Source organism: Cydia amplana, chromosome 2 (assembly GCF_948474715.1).
Source record: "Cydia amplana chromosome 2, ilCydAmpl1.1, whole genome shotgun sequence".
NCBI lineage: Eukaryota > Metazoa > Arthropoda > Insecta > Lepidoptera > Tortricidae > Cydia > Cydia amplana.
In genome coordinates, this window is record NC_086070.1 from 1,503,391 (window position 1) to 1,525,715 (window position 22,325).

General features: G+C 37.1%; 1 protein-coding gene across 1 annotated transcript in view; it reads left to right on the forward strand.

Moving 5' to 3' along the window:
* The first annotated feature begins 1,471 nt into the window (after positions 1-1,471).
* LOC134655781 (adenomatous polyposis coli protein-like) overlaps positions 1,472-22,325 on the forward strand; it is a 53,126-nt gene continuing 32,272 nt past the window's right edge. Inside the window, exon 1 of the mRNA XM_063511246.1 lies at positions 1,472-1,805. The gene's annotated coding sequence lies outside the window, so the exon portion shown is untranslated. The remainder of the gene's footprint in view (positions 1,806-22,325) is intronic.

Sequence of the window (22,325 nt, forward strand, 5' to 3'; positions counted from 1 at the left end):
GCATTTATATCCTCTAAAACCGAGTAAAGTGACCCGAACTGGATGTTTTTGAAACCCGAAACAAACAAGTGCTCGTATTCCGGGGTTAGTCATGTGTGGGGATATTCATGTTATTTTACCAGTCGTTATTCTCCGTCACTGACAATCCAACCTCTAGACTGAGCTTAGGCCAATTCTTTCATGAAACCGATGCTGCCAAAAATACAGGGGTGCGGGGGGACGAGGTGAGCGAATCCCGTGCCGTGATTGGTCCGTTCAAAGACACGGACCAATCACGGCACGGGATTGACTCGAAGATGGAGTAACGCTACCGTATGTGTGGCAGAGGGGGTAGCGCGACTATGCTATGTCTAGAGGTTGGATTGTCTGTGTTCTCCGTACTAGGTATACACATTTTTTGTTCATTTTACGTTCTTGTGAATCATCAGCATGTTTGTAGGTATGCAGTAACGCTTAGATATTTTACTAAACATGAACTACTTCACAAACAAGCTAACACTCCTTCATTTGATGGTCTTCATACCGGTTCCACCTCACCAAATGATGCCTTACTTACGAGAGCAAAGTAAAGACACGACCGAGTAACTATAGAAAATTCCCAGATCAATATTAAAAATAATAAGAACTATATAAGTGTGCTTATAATATTTGAAGAGTTCCCTCGATTTTTACCGATGTGATGGCATTTGGAGCAACTTTGAAGCTGTGTGGTCTAATAGTAGGTACGTTACGATACAAGTGCGAAAAGTAGGAAATTGGAAAAAGCGAGTGTTTTAAATCGACACGAGTTGCGAATAACCTATTCGCACGTGTATCGTACAACGTTTTACAATACATATGGCCCTTTAAATTGTCTACATAGGCACGTAAAGTGCTAATTACCGCAATAGTGCGGTTAAGTAGCAAAATAACTGTATACTAGTTAATATGATAACGCCACCTTAACCATTCATTTGTGATTGACATCCCAAGAAAGTCAGTCTTATAAATGTTGCTATTGTTGCATTGGCAACCTGTGCGGAAAATATGACTTCCTTTACTGCTACACGTTGTGCATCTAGTATGAATGGTTACGAGCCTACCATCCTGCTGTTAACCATATATGTAATATGTTACTTTGTGTCATATATGTATTCAAGTTCAGGTCAATGTTCGTTTTTTCTTGCATTAGAAAAAGACTACGCAATCTTGCGGGTCTTTTAATTGAAAATCGCTTTTTAAAAATCAGTAACTATTAGGTACTTATGAAAGCAAAAGAATGTAAATAATCGTATATGATTCATAATTTTACATATTTGCCGTGACTTTGTTTTCAAAAGTGTTTTCAATAAAAAGACACGCCAAGATTTCTTACCTCCTACCTATTTTATTTCTTTACCTCCAGTTACATAAAGCCACACAGTTTCTGCGATCATATGGTTTCCCAGCGGTTATGGCGCAAAGGAACAATACGAGTATACCAATTTGCGGTCACAATCAATCTCGATTCGCGAAGTAAACGCACCCGAGATGAAATTAAATATGCAACAGAATCCCTATCAAATGAGCTGCACCACGCACGGCGCACGCGCCAGTCAATCTCGCACGCGCGGCCCGAGCGCATGTGCCGCCGCCGTTTCAAACTCGAAATTTAAAAATCGTATCAGTTAATCGGACTACCGGCCAGTGACAACCCAAAACTAGTGATACGATTAGTGTTTTTTTTTTCTAAATGAAAGTGATCGATTAATAATCGAGTTATAGGAATGCGTAGAAATCGTTTCGCACGAACGAACGGGTGGAAGACCATCATGGAGTAACCGCTGGTACTTTATAATTTCAGGCTCGGATGCCTTTTGTTTTATGGTAGTGGCTTTCCGTACCGTTATGATTACGTTTGTTATGTTACATTACACCAAAGTAAACCCTAATTTTCTAATTGGAAGTAGAATAAGTAAGAGGGTATAATTTATGCTATTAACATTGTCTCAAAGTCAATGCACGTCAATCACTGTGCACGATAAATAGCACTGTCGTCAGTAACGCTTGCATTGCATTACGCACTTTTTATGCGTGAATGCGTTATTATCTATGCTAATACTCCCGCCTATGCTTAGTTTCTAACGTTAATTGTGCGTTTTTAGGGTTCCGTAGCCAAATGGCAAAAAACGGAACCCTTATAGATTCGTCATGTCTGTCTGTCCGTCTGTCTGTCCGTCCGTATGTCACAGCCACTTTTCTCCGAAACTATAAGAACTATACTGTTGAAACTTGGTAAGTAGATGTATTCTGTGAACCGCATTAAGATTTTCACACAAAAATAGAAAAAAAACAATAAATTTTTGGGGTTCCCCATACTTCGAACTGAAACTCAAAAATTTTTTTTTCATCAAACCCATACGTGTGGGGTATCTATGGATAGGTCTTCAAAAATGATATTGAGGTTCTTAATTTCATTTTTTTCTAAACTGAATAGTTTGCGCGAGAGACACTTCCAAAGTGGTAAAATGTGTGTCCCCCCCCCCCCCGTAACTTCTAAAATAAGAGAATGATAAAACTAAAAAAAATATATGATGTACATTACCATGTAAACTTCCACCGAAAATTGGTTTGAACGAGATCTAGTAAGTAGTTTTTTTTTTATACGTCATAAATCGCCTAAATACGGAACCCTTCATGGGCGAGTCCGACTCGCACTTGGCCGCTTTTTTAATTAGAAAGAGTCAATAACACATTCTAACATATACAATATACGAAAGTAAGGCGGAGGAAGTCTAAAAATTTCCCCGGAAATGTCCTGTTTCCGCGTAACGAAGGGGACAAGAGATCGCACTTAACTAGGCAGTACCCTAGTTTCTTTTCTACTACCTACGAGATCTATTCTTGAAGATGGTCTCTAACTTGCTTCTTGAAATCGTTGATGATGGTCTCAGATCGGCACCAAAATGTAGTATATAGTAGTGACTGGAAAATTTGAATCTACTTTTTTAATGTGGTATTTAGACAACTAGTACTACTACTATTGCCCATACTAATATTACTAATGTACATATAGCTGCAAAAGTATGTATATATAAATAGCTAATCTATCCAGGGTCTAAAACTGCTTCAAATTATGCAAAAAGGAATGTGAGAAACGGTTAGCCGTCACACGTCATGTCACGTCATTTTGATCACGGTTTTGAAGACCTTTGGATGAGACGTATTATGTCTAGTAGTGGACATCATTCTGCTGATATAATAATAATGCTGGTGTAGGATACTATGAACTTGAAAAATTGTAGTTATTTGAAACAATTAAGTCTTTATACTTTCAAAACTTTTAACTAATGCAGAAATCCACGAAACACTAACAATATTTCACTGTAAGCAGACATCTACAGGAAGGTGCTTCAACTCGCGTTAGACTAAAAAACACGATTCACCATTCCAAGCGAAACAGTTTAAAACACCGCCGCGGAGTCCGCGGTAATGGGGGAAGTTGGGGGAATGCACTTTGCGGACCGTTTTATTTAGGCAACCTCGTATTAAATAGGGTAATGGCTAGATTTAGGGTTTTGAATGATTCATGGTTAGTTTCACTAGACTTATATCGACCGGGATATTAAAACAATAAATAAAATAAATAGCCTTTATTAATTCTCTACAATATTACATAAAAAAATTGGAAGCGCTGGTGGCCTAGCGGTAAGAGCGTGCGACTTTCAATCCGGAGGTCGCGGGTTCAAACCCCGGCTCGTACCAATGAGTTTTTCGGAACTTATGTACGAAATATCATTTGATATTTACCAGTTGCTTTTCGGTGAAGGAAAACATCGTGAGGAAACCGGACTAATCCCAATAAGGCCTAGTTTCTTCCCCTCTGGGTTGGAAGGTCAGATGGCAGTCGCTTTCGTAAAAACTAGAGCCTACGCCAATTCTTGGGATTAGTTGTCAAGCGGACCCCAGGCTCCCATGAGCCGTGGCAAAATGCCGGGATAACGCGAGGAAGAAGAGATTACATAAAAAAATTAAAAATGTTTTAAAAAAAGTTTAAGAAAGTATTATTATTCAGCCAGATTCAGCCAGATTTGCCTGTCATTTGCCTTCTGTGACCAGTCTTGCCCGGCTGTCTTCCCTCTATTCCTTGTCCCCGAAGGGCCCCGCCATAGGGTGGTTATTTTTGCCCACCTGTCTTTATGCATTCGTGCTGTATGGCCACACCATTTCCACTTTAATTTTTGCGCAAATGATAATGCGTCGATTACACCAGTTATTTTTGCCTTATGTCTTTGCTCCTCTTTTTATGGATTAATTTTATATTAAGTATGGATCTTTCCATGGCACGTTGAATGAAAACAATACAAAAGGTAATCACGTTTCATATCCTAAGTCTAGATTTAGGGTGCCTAAAAATACCAAACGCCCGTTTAACGAAAATAAGGTAGTCCTTAACATAAGTACATTATGGTTCACCTAAAGACCCGAAGTTAGTTCCAATTTTGATACTAAGTTCTCGGTTATGTTTTCTGTCATAATTTCTGGCCAAATCGATGTCCATATCACAAACAGAGCTACTTTGAAGATTATTAATTTCAAGTAGGTAGGTACTTAATACGAGATCCCTGAAAGGGATAAGTTCGCCTTTGTACTAATGGTGTGTGTTCTTTCATGTTTTATGTTTCTTTTTGTTCAATAAAGTATTTTACTATTACTACTAGGTACTATTACTAATACGAAATTGTCGCAATAGCAACCTGTACCACACGAACAAAACGTCGTAAGCGCCGTGAATATCAACGCAGAATGCTATCTATTATTTTTTCATGGTTAAACACCCATGGGTGGCATTTCCGCAGGCAGAGATGAGCTTAACTAGTTCTACGGTATGTATATGTATATCGAACTGAAACTCCAAACATCACGTTACGTTACAGTATCGGGTGGAGCGTGAATGGTGCATTTATGGGGGTCTATATTTAGCCCACGGCGCAGGAGAAGTTGTAAACTGCAGTCAATGGAGGCGTTAGTTAATTAACCCGCTCTCCTTTTATTGGATCATGTGTTATAACTTCAACTCCCGAGCACATTATGATTGATTAAATTAAAGTGGTTTGTAATGGCAGTAGGTCAGATAGATATCCATTTTATCTGCGTTTGTTTTAAAAGTAATATTAGTGTCAAGATCGTCCATAACACTAGTTTGCTTGCGTCAATAATGCACTTACCGGTATCTACCTCGCACTGCTAAGCAAAACGCGCTCTTATTTGCTTCTTTGATTCAATTATGCCTATTGTACACTGGTGCTTTCTAATTCACGTAGTATATTAATCATCGAAAGATTTAGATAAATTATTATCCTCTTTTATCAGGCTCTTGTAGATACTCTGCATTGATTATGGATGGCCTTATCTTCTCATCTACAATATTGTTTCAAATGTAGGCAGACACTACTGATAATGGTTCGAATTTGACTTTCTATAAATCATTCCAATACCTACATGCGTTAATGTAGTGTTAGTTAGGAATGAGAACATTTATATCGACATTTCAATGAAATGCACCTCCACTTTCATGTTATAAAATTTTATTAAAACAAATACCTTTCTCTTATCCATTAGAATTAAGTGCTTTCACTGTTATATTAGTTTTTAGTCTGAAATCACGTTCTTGACCTGCGGGTTGGGTAACAGTGAGAGTGGGTAATTAATTAGTGCTCGCGGACTCATTGCCCGTGGTGCTAGGTCGTTCACCGCTCATCTGCAGAAAACCGCATAGTTGGTGTCTTTGTTTTCAAATGATTCTTACTGTTCCTCACCCACCGTTTGTGTTTCTTTGTCATCTGGTGCTTACTAGTTTTATTTGACTCCTTAGGTAAAACAGATTGAGTTCTGTGGATTGCATTCCTAATATTAACATCACACTAAAGAGCAATGAAAACTGATTATTTTGTATCGAAGTTTCTAAACAGAGGAACGCGTTTTTATTGTGCTCGAGTTATTTACAACTATAGTGCGACATAAAAAAGGGGAAATGAAATAAAATGGAAATAAAAAAATCCATAATTAGGCAGGTACTAAATTGTTGCCATGTTTAAGCATTTTACGTCAAAAATGTGACAGTTACGTAAGAAGTGGCGCCCTTAAGTTTCTACAATTTCTTGTCGGACTTATCTGTCGTATTTAGTTCGATGAGATGCAAGAGATCAGTTATACTTACTTGCAGATATTCCATTTAATTTTCTTTAAGTAGAAGTTTTAATTACTTTTGACTTACATTATTAATGTCACACTATAACAATTATCTAATACTAAACACGCTGTACGGATCATGAGTCAGAGCACAATGCCGGTCCACTGTTTATCGCCGGGAAGGAGGCCATACTAATAATACTGGGAAAGTATTTTTAACTTCACACAATTTACTGCCGTCGTATTTTCTACAACACTTTATATCTGCCCTAGTTCTAAGTGTTCTAATTTGTAATGTATGATTTAGATGTATGACGCAATATTTCTTGGTTATTTGATCAGTGTTATAACTAAATCGAAAGTGATGATTGATTTTTCTATGTATAGCAAAAATAAAGCAAAAATAACGGAGATGTAATTATCTCCGTTATTTTTGCTTTTCTTTTTATTGATTATTTCAATTAGGGTTAACAGAGCCAGGTATTTTTGATGCTATGTTTAAAGTAGTTTAAACGTATTCAACGTTGTAAAAGTTTTTTTGTTTTCACTTAGGTACAATATGAGTCAGATACTTTGCCTTTACAAAATTACTTTCATACTCACATATAACCCACTTCAAACATTCTCTTAACTACATACTTTCAATCACTAAGCGTCTGATCTCATGGTCATTAATCAACGCTCACTTTTTAAAGTTTTAAATAGGAAAGATTTAAGTTACTGAATTTTCCGTCCCTTATTATCAGGTCTCAAAGCAAAACTGAAATAACTAAAAAAAAACACGTGACTACTTCGCGGTTCCAGGCATACCCAATGTGCAAGCGCATCGCCTAATTGGCTATGTACGTCTATGCTAAGTACCTAGCGGTACTAAAAGTGAAAAATGTGAACTTTCCTGCACCCAAATTGTTATACAATTTGACATCTTTTTAATATTGTGACCCATAGCACCAATGCGGGTTACACTGGAGCAAAGTCAATAAGTGCCACTTGATCATCGATATAGCATAGTTGTTACAGATGTCGAAGGTCACACGATCGAGCACACAGTCCACAATGTTAGAGGCGAATTCGAACATGCACTTGACATCAAAACGATTTCTAAATCATGTCCTTTAGTTATCATTCGCTCTGACTTATCCGTACTTGTATTAACACGAGCGAGACGCACAGTTGAATGAGAGCAAAATGACATCAGTTAGATATCGGTTTGATGTCAGGTATAAGTTTGAATTGTCCTCCTAGTAGAGAGACGACCCAGAGACAGATAGATGCGGTCAACGGCCGTTAGCGCAGACGCGGCGCCGCCGCTGACCGGTCACTTGCGCGTGAGTCAGCCAGCCTTACATGTGCATTGTCCGCCATCTGTCACTGCGCAATAATTTGGTCTTTAACGACCGGCTTTTATTCTAACGGCTGTTCTTAACGACCTGTTGCCATATTAGTTTTGGGTGTTGTGATTGAAACTAGGGTTGGCAGGTACAGTCAGCATCAATAATAGCGGATGAAACAACGCGCAAAAGTATCTGCCACCCTGGAATACTTTTCTAAATAGAGATTCAGTTCGCGTTCAAATGTGTCTGTAACAGTCTAAGAAATTGTTCTACATATAGAGGATATCTCTATTTATTTAGTTATTAGAGAATGGTAGATACTTTTGTGGCTGACTGTATGACAGTTGTCAACTGACGATTGATGTGTATGCAGTAGTATATGACTTAAATTGTAAAATCTATACTTACAAGTCTTACAGCTGATATTGTACTTTTTTAGAGACATTTTTTGAAGTGAAAACTTCTTTAGTGGCGCTGGGCACTTTTTGAGGTGGGGAAAAAATGATAAACTCGAGACAGCGTAAGGCGATCACGTGACCGTAAGGGGCGTAAGGCGATCACTTGACCGTAAGCCCCGTAAGGTGGCCACTCATAATTTAAATGGCATTTAAATCAATAAAGAAAAACTCAATGTTATTTGACATTTATGTTGCCGACTCCTTTTCAAGACTCTTTACCTATGTTCCAATAATTTGACGTTGTCATGGCAGTATGTAAATAAACATGTCAATGAAAAAGTGTGATTTTATTTGTGAATGATAATAATATATAATAAATAAATAGAATACCTCCGCTAAACGTATGTATCGTGTTACCGGGTGTCGGTAACATAGTGAGGTGAGTTTTCACTTCGATCGGCACTCCCGGAGTGCAACCGTTGTTGCTTTTTTTTCTAATGGAGGTCTTATGCAACTAAGTACATTGCTGCATGTACATAATATAACTTCTAACGTAATCACATCACGTAACATTTAAGTACTTACTTAACTAATTCAATTTCATCAAACTCTTCCGAGGTAATTTATTGAATAGCATCTAATTTTAAGTACCACATTTGAACCTTTTACGATGTTACGAGAGTAGGTATAATATGAATTAATCAGTAGAAAGTTAGTGCGTAAGAAAATAGAGTACCTAATTAATTTTACACAGTAATTGTACATAATTGGCTGCGACATAATACTGAATCATAAACATTTGTAACTTTCGTCGCATAACATTTATTGAAATATTGGAAATTGCTTACAAATACTTACATTAATTAATGTTTACAGAGGGCAATCAATTATTAGAATAGTTTGCCAGAGAGTTTACATGCTCGCCAAAGGTCTCACAAAAGATGACGAAGACCGCGCAAAGTGGAAGAAAAAAAGTCTGAAACAAGGCCCTTAGGCCTTACCGCTAAAAACGAACTCTCTGTCATTCGAATGTGGAATAATATAGATAAATCTCTGTCAACGGTAGAAAGTGACCATGAGATTCAAAACTGATAAATTGATAATAAATTAACATCTTGCTGAAGGCAGGCGATGCAGAGTGCCAATGTGCCAACCAATCATGTTGTAGAAATATTACGTCTTATATTGTTTCCCATTCCCAACAAAACTATAATAGATAATACATAGACACGAATAGTTCTCGCTGACCTAAAAATAAACGTTGTTTGATATCCATATTCCGTCCTCGTGTAAATCAAACACGCGTCGTTTGGCCAAACAAAACAACCGTTAATATCGCTTCTGATGCCAAAATAAAGTGCCGTAGGCTTATCGCTATTATTTCTACACGCTTAACATCAGATTACTTTTTATTATGTGCTTTACATTGCCGAAAATCCTTAGGGCTCATTTAGACGACGCGCGAACTCGCATACGATTTTAGTTACATTGCGGACCATTGAGGTTACATCAATTCAGCCGACCGATCAAATGACGCAATGTAATAAAACTCGCATGCGAGTTCTCGCACCGTCTAAATGAGCCCTTAGGGTCAATGTGCTGGGGAAGACCCAGAAATGTTTGGTTGGGAAGACCATCATAGGCCAAGAACTCTCGTATTTGTATACGTCCTACGCTCAGATACATCAGACAGAAAATAAAAGATTCTCTCCTTCTGCTCTACTGACTTTCGGTAAGTGGAGTATGTGTACAAACGCAAGTGTTAGAAGCAACGAAAATTTTTAGACTGCATTAACTTTTAGAGTGTCTGCACCACATTCGGATGTTTATTCTAATTATGATGTCAAAACAAAGCGCTCAACTTCTAATAACTCGCATGCCTACGATTCCAAATGGTTTGCAATGTAACTAATAATAACCTTGCACTTCAACCCCTGCCTTTGCATTTTTTCCTACAGAACTTTCAAGGTTGTGAAAATGATTATATTCTGCTTTTTTTATCATGCTACCCTCTGTTGGGGCGTAGCTCGCTCGAAACACATTCTTCATGGCTTTGTTCCTGAAAATGATTGTTCATTTCAAAAACATCGTAATTTAATTTGACATAAATTATCTTAACAATCAAGAACTGATCTTGCTTCACACGATCAACGCCGACCTTCTGGTTACATCTTACATCACACTGGATGACTCAGCCCGTGGGCAGACCGGTCTTGGTGCATTCATGCGTTGACCCGTTTCAAGTTGCAATTTTTTACGTCGGGATTGCCGACCTAGTCTTGACTATATTCTACCCAGTAATGGGTTGCGAAATAAAAGTTGTCCATAACCCACCTACTTACCTTGTTTGGAAAGGAAAGACTTGATTACCCATATACCTACATGTACTTACAAGACATTTCTTGTAGGTACCCTTTGGTAAATACTTGCAATTAAATGTCACAGAATGTTGTTGCTTACTTGCGTTATACTATGCTCTGTAAAATATAATACATGATTTACCTTACGTCTTCTGTGAAGAATAGGAAGATTGAGGACAAAAGCAATAGCTATAAGTAAGTAAAACAAAGGAATTCGGCCTAAGTCCTGGCCAACCAAAACTACTATAACCAATGAAATTTAAATCCAGTGGTAATAGAATTAAAACTTCACTACTCTCTATACACAGTGGGGCGTCTATTGGTAATGACATTCATTTAGAATTCGCAATGGCTGAACAGATGAAATTCTTTCGCAGATTTCTTTTTGATACAAACTGACATAATATTTCACTTTCACTGATCGATGTAATCGTCTCGGTGTAACGGATTGTTCTTAATAGCTCATTCAGATTTCGATGGCTATGCGAACTGCAGCCGGTGGATTAAATCGGTGGAATAACTATTACCACTTTGTAATTGTTACGTAAATCTAAGACTGACGATACTAAACGTAGAACGTAGTGAGTGATATACCGGTTGTGGAAATTTATAAATGGCTATGCATAACATATAAAAACCATGACATAATAATAGCATTAATAGATTTAACTGTTTTATATTTTCTATTCGTCATAGAATCAATAATATGACGTTTTAAATCTTATAAATGAAATGTAGTGTTAACCATTTCCATTTATACAACAAAACAGATCAAAACCACCATGCCTGCATGGCATGGTGGTTTTGATTATTTTATACCAGAGAAAAAAACAAATACAAAAATTTTATATTGTCAACAAGAAGTACGTAAGCTTTTGCTTTCAATTTGTTCTCAACCAGTTGCATCCAGTTGCCTCCTCTTACATTCCATGTTCTGTCCTATTTCCCTTTAATTCTCTACTAGCAGCAATATTATTCTCTTCCCTACGCCTACGGCCTAACGCCAATAATTTAGAAACATCCTGCAACACAACCTACACACTCGTTTATATGCAATGTTGCCTTCAGCGGCCTTATACGGATTCACCGATAGCGTGATGTGTTTTATTTGCTTTTGCATACAAATGTATTGATCGGAGACTTTTTGCAATTCGCCGTTGAAATGTCTTCGAAACCTTGGACGGGTGACCTTTACAACCCCTGTTTAAATGTAATTATAGTTACAATTGTACCCTAACATAGTTTAGTTTGACTCGTATTTACTTTCCAACTGAACAGCTCTGTTCAGAAGCTACAACCTCTATTTCTAACTAATTCAATAGGGACTAGATAGTAAAAAGGATTGTCAAGAGATCGAAAAAACACTTGGAAACGTATGATCATGCCTCAAATTACATCACTAAAACATTACAAAACTAAACTGAATATAAGGAAGTTCTCAGTTTTTCATGCACTTCTCCTAATGTGCTAAAGTTCTGATAACCAACCGTTGTTTTAGCTTATCTCTCAATCAATCTTCAACTAATATCCGGCAACCTAGGCCACAGAATTCAGGTCATCGCTTCCTTCCTTTCATACTTGACCCCCCAGGAAATTGCAAAGTGCTTCCTCAGGAAAATCCAACACCAGCGGAACGAAGGCTCTTCATGGCTTATCGTCGTCCACACGAGTTAGAATAAGTGTTTCTGTGAGTACATCCTTTGCAATGGCTTGTCTTGTCAGGGATCTCTGGTCAGTTACGCCTTTTTTGATTTTAGTGTATAGGATTCGGAAGCCGTAATAGTAGGGGTAGGTACCTTCGCAATATATGCAGAGGAAAATTTACAAGGCTGTTTTTGTTCATGGTTGTGTCATTTTCGCTTGCGTGCTTTTGTTAACAGCTAGTTCTTTATTCAAAGGTATGTCTACCTATTATACTTACATTACTTACTTTACTCTTTGGGTTTGTCTTCAAGATGTAATCTAACTAAGGTACGTGTAGGTAATTGGAATTATCAATGACATTTATTACTTAAGCAGTCAATCTTATCTGCCCACATCCACCCACCTTAGTTGCCTCTTCATTTTGGCGCCACTTGCCGTCTACCGAGTCTGTTGATGGCCAAAACATTTGTTGATTTTTGTATAACACAGCATAAGCTCAGTAAACATTTCGGAGGTATAATTTACAGGTTAAATTTTGCTAAGATGCTGAGGAAGGACAAAATACAATTAGCAATCAGCATCAAATAAATAGTGACATCCGAAATGAACCAACATAATTTACGAGTACCTTTGTTACCATAGGAATAAGGATGATTTGCGTTTATATAATTGATCCATCGGTTATCACTATATATATATTATTCACTGACTGTACTTTGCTATCACAGAGAAGACGGCACTCTCACTTTCGTTTCAGTCATTACTATCTTTAAATTAAATCATAATTATTCAAGTGACAAGCTAATTTGTTCCGCACGGGGGCTTTTTAGGGTTCCGTAGCCAAATGGCAAAAAACGGAACCCTTATAGATTCGTCATGTCTGTCTGTCTGTCTGTCCGTCTGTCTGTCCGTCCGTATGTCACAGCCACTTTTCTCCGAAACTATAAGAACTATACTGTTGAAACTTGGTAAGTAGATGTATTCTGTGAACCGCATTAAGATTTTCACACAAAAATAGAAAAAAAACAATAAATTTTTGGGGTTCCCCATACTTCGAACTGAAACTCAAAAATTTTTTTTTCATCAAACCCATACGTGTGGGTTATCTATGGATAGGTCTTTAAAAATGATATTGAGGTTTCTAATATCATTTTTTTCTAAACTGAATAGTTTGCGCGAGAGACACTTCCAAAGTGGTAAAATGTGTGTCCCCCCCCCCTGTAACTTCTAAAATAAGAGAATGATAAAACTAAAAAAAATATATGATGTACATTACCATGTAAACTTCCACCGAAAATTGGTTTGAACGAGATCTAGTAAGTAGTTTTTTTTTATACGTCTTAAATCGCCTAAATACGGAACCCTTCATGGGCGAGTCCGACTCGCACTTGGCCGCTTTTTGTTCGCTAGACAGTTTTAATTACTCTATATGTTTTTTTAACATTTTTCATATTACATTGGGTACAGGTAATGAACGTAAGTTAAACCCCTCTTCCCCAGCATCAATAGTAGCTGATGAAATACCGCGCCCAAAGGCCCCAAAGTATCTGCCATCCGGGCATCATGTTCCAAATAGAGTATATCTCTACAGTCCGCATCCTAACGTATCGAGCCATGTCTAATTGTTTTACTTACAGAGTGGCTATATTTTTGTTAAGCTTTATGACTATGCGTATTTTATGTACGTATTTATTCTTCATCTTATCATTTAGGTAAAATATAAGGTTTATTCGGGTAATTCCGAAAATCATTGTAAAATCACTCATATTCCGTTGTAGTAAGAGTCAGCTTTCAGAATTATCCGCCACTATTCGTTCATTCGGAAATACCCGAATACACCTTAAGTTGAAAGGTTTAATAAAACTTTCACGTTAAATTATGAGTTTACAAACCATACGTCATATTACAAATACCTATCCAATATGGAATATCCAAACGTAATACATATGAGAATGCCCCATTAGAAATATTCAGCACAATTGGATTGTTTTATATTTATATGTATCTGAGAGCAAAGCCTGAGGGCAATTGTATAATAATAAACTAAATAAACCTCACATAGAATAGACGTGACGGAATGAAATTCATTCTTATTTTCTTTTCTTTCTTTTTCTCAATATTGAATTAAACATGCTCTTGCCCCTTAACACCATTAATATACGTCGACCGAGTCAGACATTACTCGCCGTGATGATTCAATCAAACCGTGTTATAGATTACATCTCGTATTCAATTTTTATCTGCCGGTTGCAGCATATATTTAGATGCAACCGATAGCGAGTGTCATGTCAAACGATTTCATAATGCATGTAATGAGTTCTTATCGAGAAATTATACTATGATACACTTAAAATCATGATTTTATCTTCTACGTACACTCAAAAACAACGAGTCGTTGTATAAAGCGTGAACCGTTTTCATTGTTCTTTAGTATATAAAAAAAACAGACCCGTTTCCTAGACATTTACGCACAGTCTAAACCTTTGAAAATACTTATTTGACATACTCTTCAAATGTTGTAAAGCCCCACAAAAAGATATTTTTTTTTAAATTAGGATTGAAAGCTTTTAATGACATCTACTGCGGAAGGGTAGTTCAATTATAGGTACATTAAGTATATTAATTTGATGGTTCTTAAAGAAATTAGCTAATTATAATTAGGTACACATTAGTGATGTCACCTCAAACCAAAAACGTTCGCACACGTTACACGCGATTCATTGTGTCGCTTCTTGTAATTATGCATTGTTCCTATAACTCTCGTAACATTGTTATGTATTAGACTTCCTATCCCGTCTTCGTAACTAATGTGAGTACTTTAATATGCAAACAAAGTCAACTTTATAGACGTAATCACTTCGACTGAGGACGTGCAACAAGTATTCATTTTTCTCTTATGAGTTTTGACCAATATCTGGGTTAGAAGCGAATTTCATATTCTACTACCCGCTACTTAAAAACTCAAATTGACCCCTTGAGTTTGGACCCCTGGTTGACTGGGTTTAAATCATTGCAATGAGCTCTAGAACTAGAACATCCGCTTTACAAAAAGCACTTGAGGTACCTACGTTTCGTGCTTGATTAACTATAATGCTATCTTTAAATCTAAGTTCCAAATTCTCAAAAACTTCAACCCATATCAGTTAATGTTGATACGTGGGTTGAACGTCTCTTCAGTTCATTTCAAAACTATAATTGCCTTATGTGGTTGTATGGCCACATAAAAGCCACAGGAGTCTACGTGTTATCGGGCAGACGATCTCAATCGACACAATTGAAACCCAATATACTTCCATCCACGCTTCTTTCAAAGATTTCTAACGTCTAGCTTGAGACAGTCGACACAGAAACTTCGTAAAACATTTCTCCATGAGTTAAGTGAATTTCACATTCTGAAATATGCATATAATGTTATAGCACCTTATTATTTTAGAACTAGATATTACTTACTAGTAAGTCTCTTCAGCGTATTTTCTTCGTCTGAAATTTTTGTTGGGAAAGGGTATAGCCGGGTAAGCATGGCCAAACTGCCCTTAGCTAAAAAAACAATTTCCTTTTACTGGATTATTAACCTATGTATATGTAGTGCTTTCACCAAATATTAAGCCTGAAATGCTTCAGATTTAAAAAAAAAATGCAAAAAACGAAAAATCATTTTTATTTTATTACAGCCAAAGTACTAATCCGATTTCTTTGTAATTTGGGTATGTTGTATATACAATTAAGGTCGCTTTCTGAAAAAAATAATATTGAATTATCTCTTAAAATAATAGTAAAAAATTGAGATGAAAATTTTCAGAAAAATAAAAAAAATACGTGCGAGATAGCGACAGTTACCAAATTTACATATTTTATGTAGAATTTAATAATGTTTAACATATATTTTTTTCAAAAATTAAAATCGGGATTAACAGTGTGAAAAACTCGAATTTGTAACATCCCATAATACTCTCTCTTCATACAAGCAAAGCTAAGTAGTCATAAACGAATGAAGTATATTGTGAACGCAGCAGTCTTTACGAATTTGAATTTAGAATGTGACGTATTTTATTCATCAAAGGAACAGACATTTTTCAATCGTTAACGCTCTGTATAAAATTCGTGCCTATTTTCCTGTTCCCGCGCTTTTTTTAGGGTTCCGTAGCCAAATGGCAAAAAACGGAACCCTTATAGATTCGTCATGTCTGTATGTCTGACTGTCTGTCCGTCCGTATGTCACAGCCACTTTTCTCCGAAACTATAAGAACAAGAACTATATTGTTGAAACTTGGTAAGTAGATGTATTCTGTGAACCGCATTAAGATTTTCACACAAAAATAGAAAAAAAAACAATACATTTTTGGGGTTCCCCATACTTCGAACTGAAACTCAAATTTTTTTTTTCATCAAACCCATACGTGTGGGATATCTATGGATAGGTCTTCAAAAATGATATTGAGGTTTCTAATATCATTTTTTTCTAAACTGAATAGTTTGCGCGAGAGACACTTCCAAAGTGGTAAAATGTGTGTCCCCCCCCCCCTGTAACTTCTAAAATAAGAGAATGATAAAACTAAAAAAAATATATGATGTACATTACCATGTAAACTTCCACCGAAAATTGGTTTGAACTAGATCTAGTAAGTAGTTTTTTTTTATACGTCATAAATCGCCTAAATACGGAACCCTTCATGGGCGAGTCCGACTCGCACTTGGCCGCTTTTTAAATCTCTGAATGCCGTTCGCCCTAGCCGCATACAGCCACGGAGTTTAAGGTCCACGCTCAGCGAAATAAGTCGCGTTCTAAATTCAAATTGCGTTGAGAATATAACTTTCTAGTATAACGTACAAGTTATTTTGTATGAAGAGAGTATTATGGGATGTTACAAATTCGAGTTTTTAACACTGTTAATCCCGATTTTAATTTTTGAAAAAAATATATGTTAAACATTATTAAATTCTACATGAAATATGTAAATTTGATAACTGTCGCTATATCGCATGTATTTTTTTTATTTTTCTGAAAATTTTCATCTCAATTTTTTACTATTATTTTAAGAGATAATTCAATATTATTTTTTTCAGAAAGCGACCTTAATTGTATATACAACATACCCAAATTACAAAGAAATCGGATTAGTACTTTGGCTGTAATAAAATAAAAATGATATTTCTTTTTTTGCATTTTTTTTTTAAATTTGAAGCATTTGAGGCTTAATATTTGGTGAAAGCACTACATATACATAGGTTACTAATCCAGTAAAAGGAAATTGTTTTTTTCGCTAAGGGCAGTTTGGCCATGCTTACCCGGCTATACCCTTTAAACCAAACCAGTATCGCAATTTGTTTCAACTTGCAACTTGTTGGCAATGTTGGTGTCTTATATCTGGCTATGTTGGACTTCAGAACCGTATTACATCTCAACCATTCCCTTTCGCAATCTATAACACTTAAGGTTCAGTAAATGAACTCGCACAGTGTCCGAAAATTGACAGAAATCTAAAGATACAGATGAGTTCCGTTCTGCTCTGCAGCCAAGAATGCTGCCGCATTGCAGTGATAGTACTGACCTGTGCAATAAAGTCGGACGTCCTGCCCGGGCCTTAACAATACTTGTTACGTGCATGTGCTTGTTGCTGGTTGTTAAGGGAAGGGGGGAGTTTTTGCGGGAAAATATAAGCTATAGTTTTAAAAAAGTAATGCGGCGTTTTGATTTTAATCAGTTCATGTGGTTGGGTGGGTTATTTCTATTTGTGTCTACCGCCGTAGTGTTAAACTAAATTTTAAGTTAATAAATATGATGTAAATCGAAGCTTCACGGCAGCCCAGATGGTAATAGGTAATAGGCATAGGGTTAATTTTTTAACTATAAAAGTTAGCCAGGTTTTATTTTTTAAAGATTTGCTTGTTGAAAGGTGGGTCTGACATACCTCCTGGCTTTAAAAGCCGAATCACACCGAATGCGTATGCAGCACTTCTCAAACTTAGTCATACGCAAGCACACGCTCGTTGTTATATAAGGAAGTATATGGCACAATTTACAATCAGCTTGCCGCATTGTGCGTCTGGTGTTTATTGGTTTTAAGCTCCAGTAGGCTATCATTACAGTTACTGTTGCACAGATTGATCAATCACCATGTCTTCATTGTTCTTGCCACTTTCACCGGTTCCCATCATGTTTTACATTGAAAGTTCATTTTATGTTACCCATACACGTACTGGTGTTATATAATTTTATGGTGTATTCCCAATTTCCCATTTGTCCCCGCCCCACGTGACCGCGCCTTTATAAATGAGGCGGGCACAGATGGAAATTATTCACATGAATGCATTCATATGTGCCCGGCGGGGACCGATCAGAATGACATATTAATGACATTAATCCAATCCAAAATTTACGTCTCTTGCATTGCACCTTCATGGCATTTCGCCAATTGATCCTTACTAAAATTCAGCAATATTAAATTAAAATTACAAGATTAAAAAACAAAGATATAGCTGGTCAACCAAATCTTGTCAGTAAAAAAAGGCGCGAAATTCAAATTTTACGAGGGTGAATCAAAAAGTCCTTAGAAATAGGGTCAAAAACAAACGAATATCATTTTTATTTTTTTTACTTTTCAACATAATTTCCTTCTTGTTCTATACATTTATTATACCGTTTTTCAAGTTTTTTTAATCCATCATAAAAAAACGATTTTTCTTGAGCCTCAAAAAACTCCTCTACGGCACCCATGACCGCGTTGTTGTCGTCAAATTTAGTTCCGCGAATGTGCTCCTTTAGTTTCGGAAACAAGTGGAAATCACTAGGAGCTAAGTCTGGCGAGTAGGGCGGATGATCAAAGATCTCAAAACCAGCTTGGCGGATTGCAGTGAGAGCCATTTGTGATCAATGAGCCGGAGCATTATCATGGTGAAAAAGCACTCCCGCACTCAATTTTCCTCGACGTTTTTCTTTGATTGCTTGACGCACTTTTGGTATCAAATCGGTGTAATAGGCACCTGTAATGGTTTTTCCTTTAGGCAGATAATCAATAAAAAGGATTCCTTCTGCATCCCAGAAAACTGAGGCCATAACTTTACCTGCTGTCGGAAATACTCTAAATTTCTTTATTGGAGGGGAGGATGGCCGTTTCCAGGACATGCTTTGCTTTTTTGTTTCAGGGTCAAAATGGTGAACCCATGTTTCGTCCATTGTTACGAAACGACGATAAAAAGTGTCCGGATCATGTAAGATTTTCTTTAGATTCCGCTTCGAAACTTCTAAACGCAAGTCTTTGTTAGCCTGCGTTAACATTCGCGGAACCCATCTTGCTGACACTTTTTTAAAACCCAAAACATCGGTTAGTATTGAATGTACGCTACCAAATGAAATCTTTAGAGTCTCTGCTATGTATTTAATTGTTAGTCGCCGGTCGTCCAAAACCATTTTCTCAATTTTTTCAACGGTTTTTGCGTTAACTGAGGTAGATGGCCGGCCGGAGCGGGGGTCGTCTTCGCAGCTAGATCTGCCTCTTTTAAACTCGGCAACCCAGAAAGCGACGGTGGAATAGGGTACAGCACTAGTGCCTACGGTTTGCTGAATATCCAAAAAAATTTCCTTGGTAGTCATTGTTTTCATACACAAGTACTTTATCACGGCACGTAACTCATTTTTTTCCATAATGGGACGTTTTAGTCGACTTATTTCGCAAAATATTGATTTACCATGTAACGGCGGGAACAATTCGAATGAAACCAACTGTCAAATATTACGTTATAATGACAGTTCAAAATAAAAAAAAAACTTCATTTAAAAACTTTTTATAAACAGCCAGTTCTAAGGACTTTTTGATTCACCCTCGTATATGGGACGATATCCCTTCGCGCCTACATTTTTCAAATTTGCCGCCTTTTTCTACTGTCAGGATCTGGTTGACCAAGTGTAGCTCTGAAACTACAAAAGTACAAAGGAAACAAAAGCTTGTAAAATTGTAAAATGAAAGAGAACAATAGTCGCTTCTGCGTTTATTGCAGTCTTCCCAAAACAGTTACTTTATTGCACTGCTGTCATTTATCTTACGCGACAGATCTAAATTGCCTATTTCCTGCCTCCACCACAGAATAAGTAATAGCCTCTACATTACACTGCAACTGTCTTATCATCCCCGCACAATGTGATATTAAAGCGAATAAGTATACCACAATAGATTATATCGTATACCGCGTATTCGCTCAAACTCCTATGGCGGCACTTTTTTCACCCCATTGACCCATTTTCGCGAATATTTGTGTTCCACCTCATTTCTTAGTAAAGAAAAACAAATTAGCTACGTACAATATTTGCACAAATGCGTACGTGAAGGGAGTTGCTAACATTACATGAACCGTATGAAAAATGTGTCGTGATTTCTATTCAGACTGTGTAATACTCGTCATTCGCTGTAAACTTTAGCAGATTAGGTTATAAATGCGCTTACATTGTTTCGCAGAGTGCCTATCAGAATAACGTCTGGCAAAGCATTCGCGAATCGTTGTCTGCGAAACCAAAATCGGCCCAATTTAATTTGGAGAAACAATAAAGGGCACCCTGTCAGTGACACCATAGTAACTAGATTAATTATACTCTCCGCTACCAACTAAGATTTATTGATTGTAGAAGGGTGCCCCCGGGTTTCACGGTATCACGTCAACTTGTGACACCCAGAGTTACAGCACCGTACACTAAAATCTACTACGCCTGTCAAATTCGAGGCACAAATTTTCCTTAAGAAACCTCTTACCGTAAACCTTTCCTCTCAGTGAACGGTAAGTACTGCACGCACATCAATCTACGCTAGACTCCAGTTATTGTCTGTGTCTTACTCCAATTGCGGTAATAATCGGGTGGCAGATTCCATGGCACTTTCACCAGCTTCGCTTCGCTTTCGTGTTTGTTGCTGCAGCGATCAGCTTTGCCTGCGCATGGTTTGATCATCTTATGTAATGAGCATGTCGGTGCCATGCATTCTGAAAATTGCTGGCAAACATTTTGGGTGTTACTTATACAGTCAGTAAAAGTCCAGATGTATGTTTAAACCATTACAATTTCCTGATGTATTTCTGTCCGGTCTTATCAGAAATGATGACAGAAGACTGTTATTAAAGATATATATTTTCCGTTTTCCAGGTTCAAAAGTCCACTAATAAGCTCAGTCAAAAGAACTTTACTACAGCTTTATTTGGACGTTTTATCACAAATATTACATGACCATTAACTCCTCTAAACACCACGTAGGCACGTATATCTTCCTCTAACATGCCATCATCGTTAAACAAGCTATCCCATCCAAACAACAGTTCATACAAACTCCGTTTATTTTCCTCCACCCGTCGATCACTCATGCATTCTACTTCTTTCAATAAAGGGCATATGCTATGGATAATGCTATCCCTTACGTCCTTATAGTAACTAGAACGTTCTCTATTTTTAAACACCATTTCCTGTTCACGGTTTTGTCACGCGACTAATATAAAAAGACCTACAGTCCCTGCGGTACTTATGTTTATACGGCATTCTGAATCAACTCTAATCTCGTCAGAAGTTACTGTTAAAGTTTGTCTGGAAGTTCTCGAAATAGGAGTAAAACGGGTAAGATTGAGTGGAACCCTCTAAACTTGTTTCTTGAGATGAGATATTGTTACGTTTTATTTTTGGTCGGGGTTGAGCATTGTCAGATTTGAACTGACTAATATCAACAATATCAAGATCAGAATTGACCAGATCGAGGGTGCCCTACACATGATGTGTGGTGAAAGATCATAATCGTTTCATTATAAGTACACGAGCAAATAATACAGGATCTGTTCTTCTGAACCTATTCAGGGGATCATTTACCGGGAACAGAGTATTTTGGAGCCACGTGTTTTTAAAATAAGTATCTCTAACTAATTTCACCATAATACTCAGTTCTTTTTTTCACGGAACAAGCTATACGTTGGGATTTTATTGCTTATCTGCTTTATCCTCCGGAAGTGTTTAGTTTAGGATTTATGGAAATTGCAGCGGATTTAACCTAAACTGTTATAGTTGTTCTTTAACTTCCAGCGAAACTTAATGAAAGACAGCCTTTTAAATCTGTATGTACGAAAAAGTCACTACGTACTTCTTGAAATTAAAAAAAATTGAATTGCCTCAGCCAAAGATATTACAATTATTTCTAATGAGATCGATTGGCCACATTTACATCAGTATGTAGAACGTATCGAAGAATATGTATTGAAGTTGTAGTTTTCCGTTACTCATCAATATTTTTATCAAAGTTTACAATTCAAACCAATGCAATTATAACTGACTTGTGCTTTCTCTATGCTGCATTTAACACCATCTGTCCTATCGATCGGCAACGTGCCGACCACAGGCAATATCGACCTCACCTGTCCAGGACGCGTGCGTTTTCTCTTACGTGCACTGCACGGTTCGTTGACCGTGCACCGTGTTT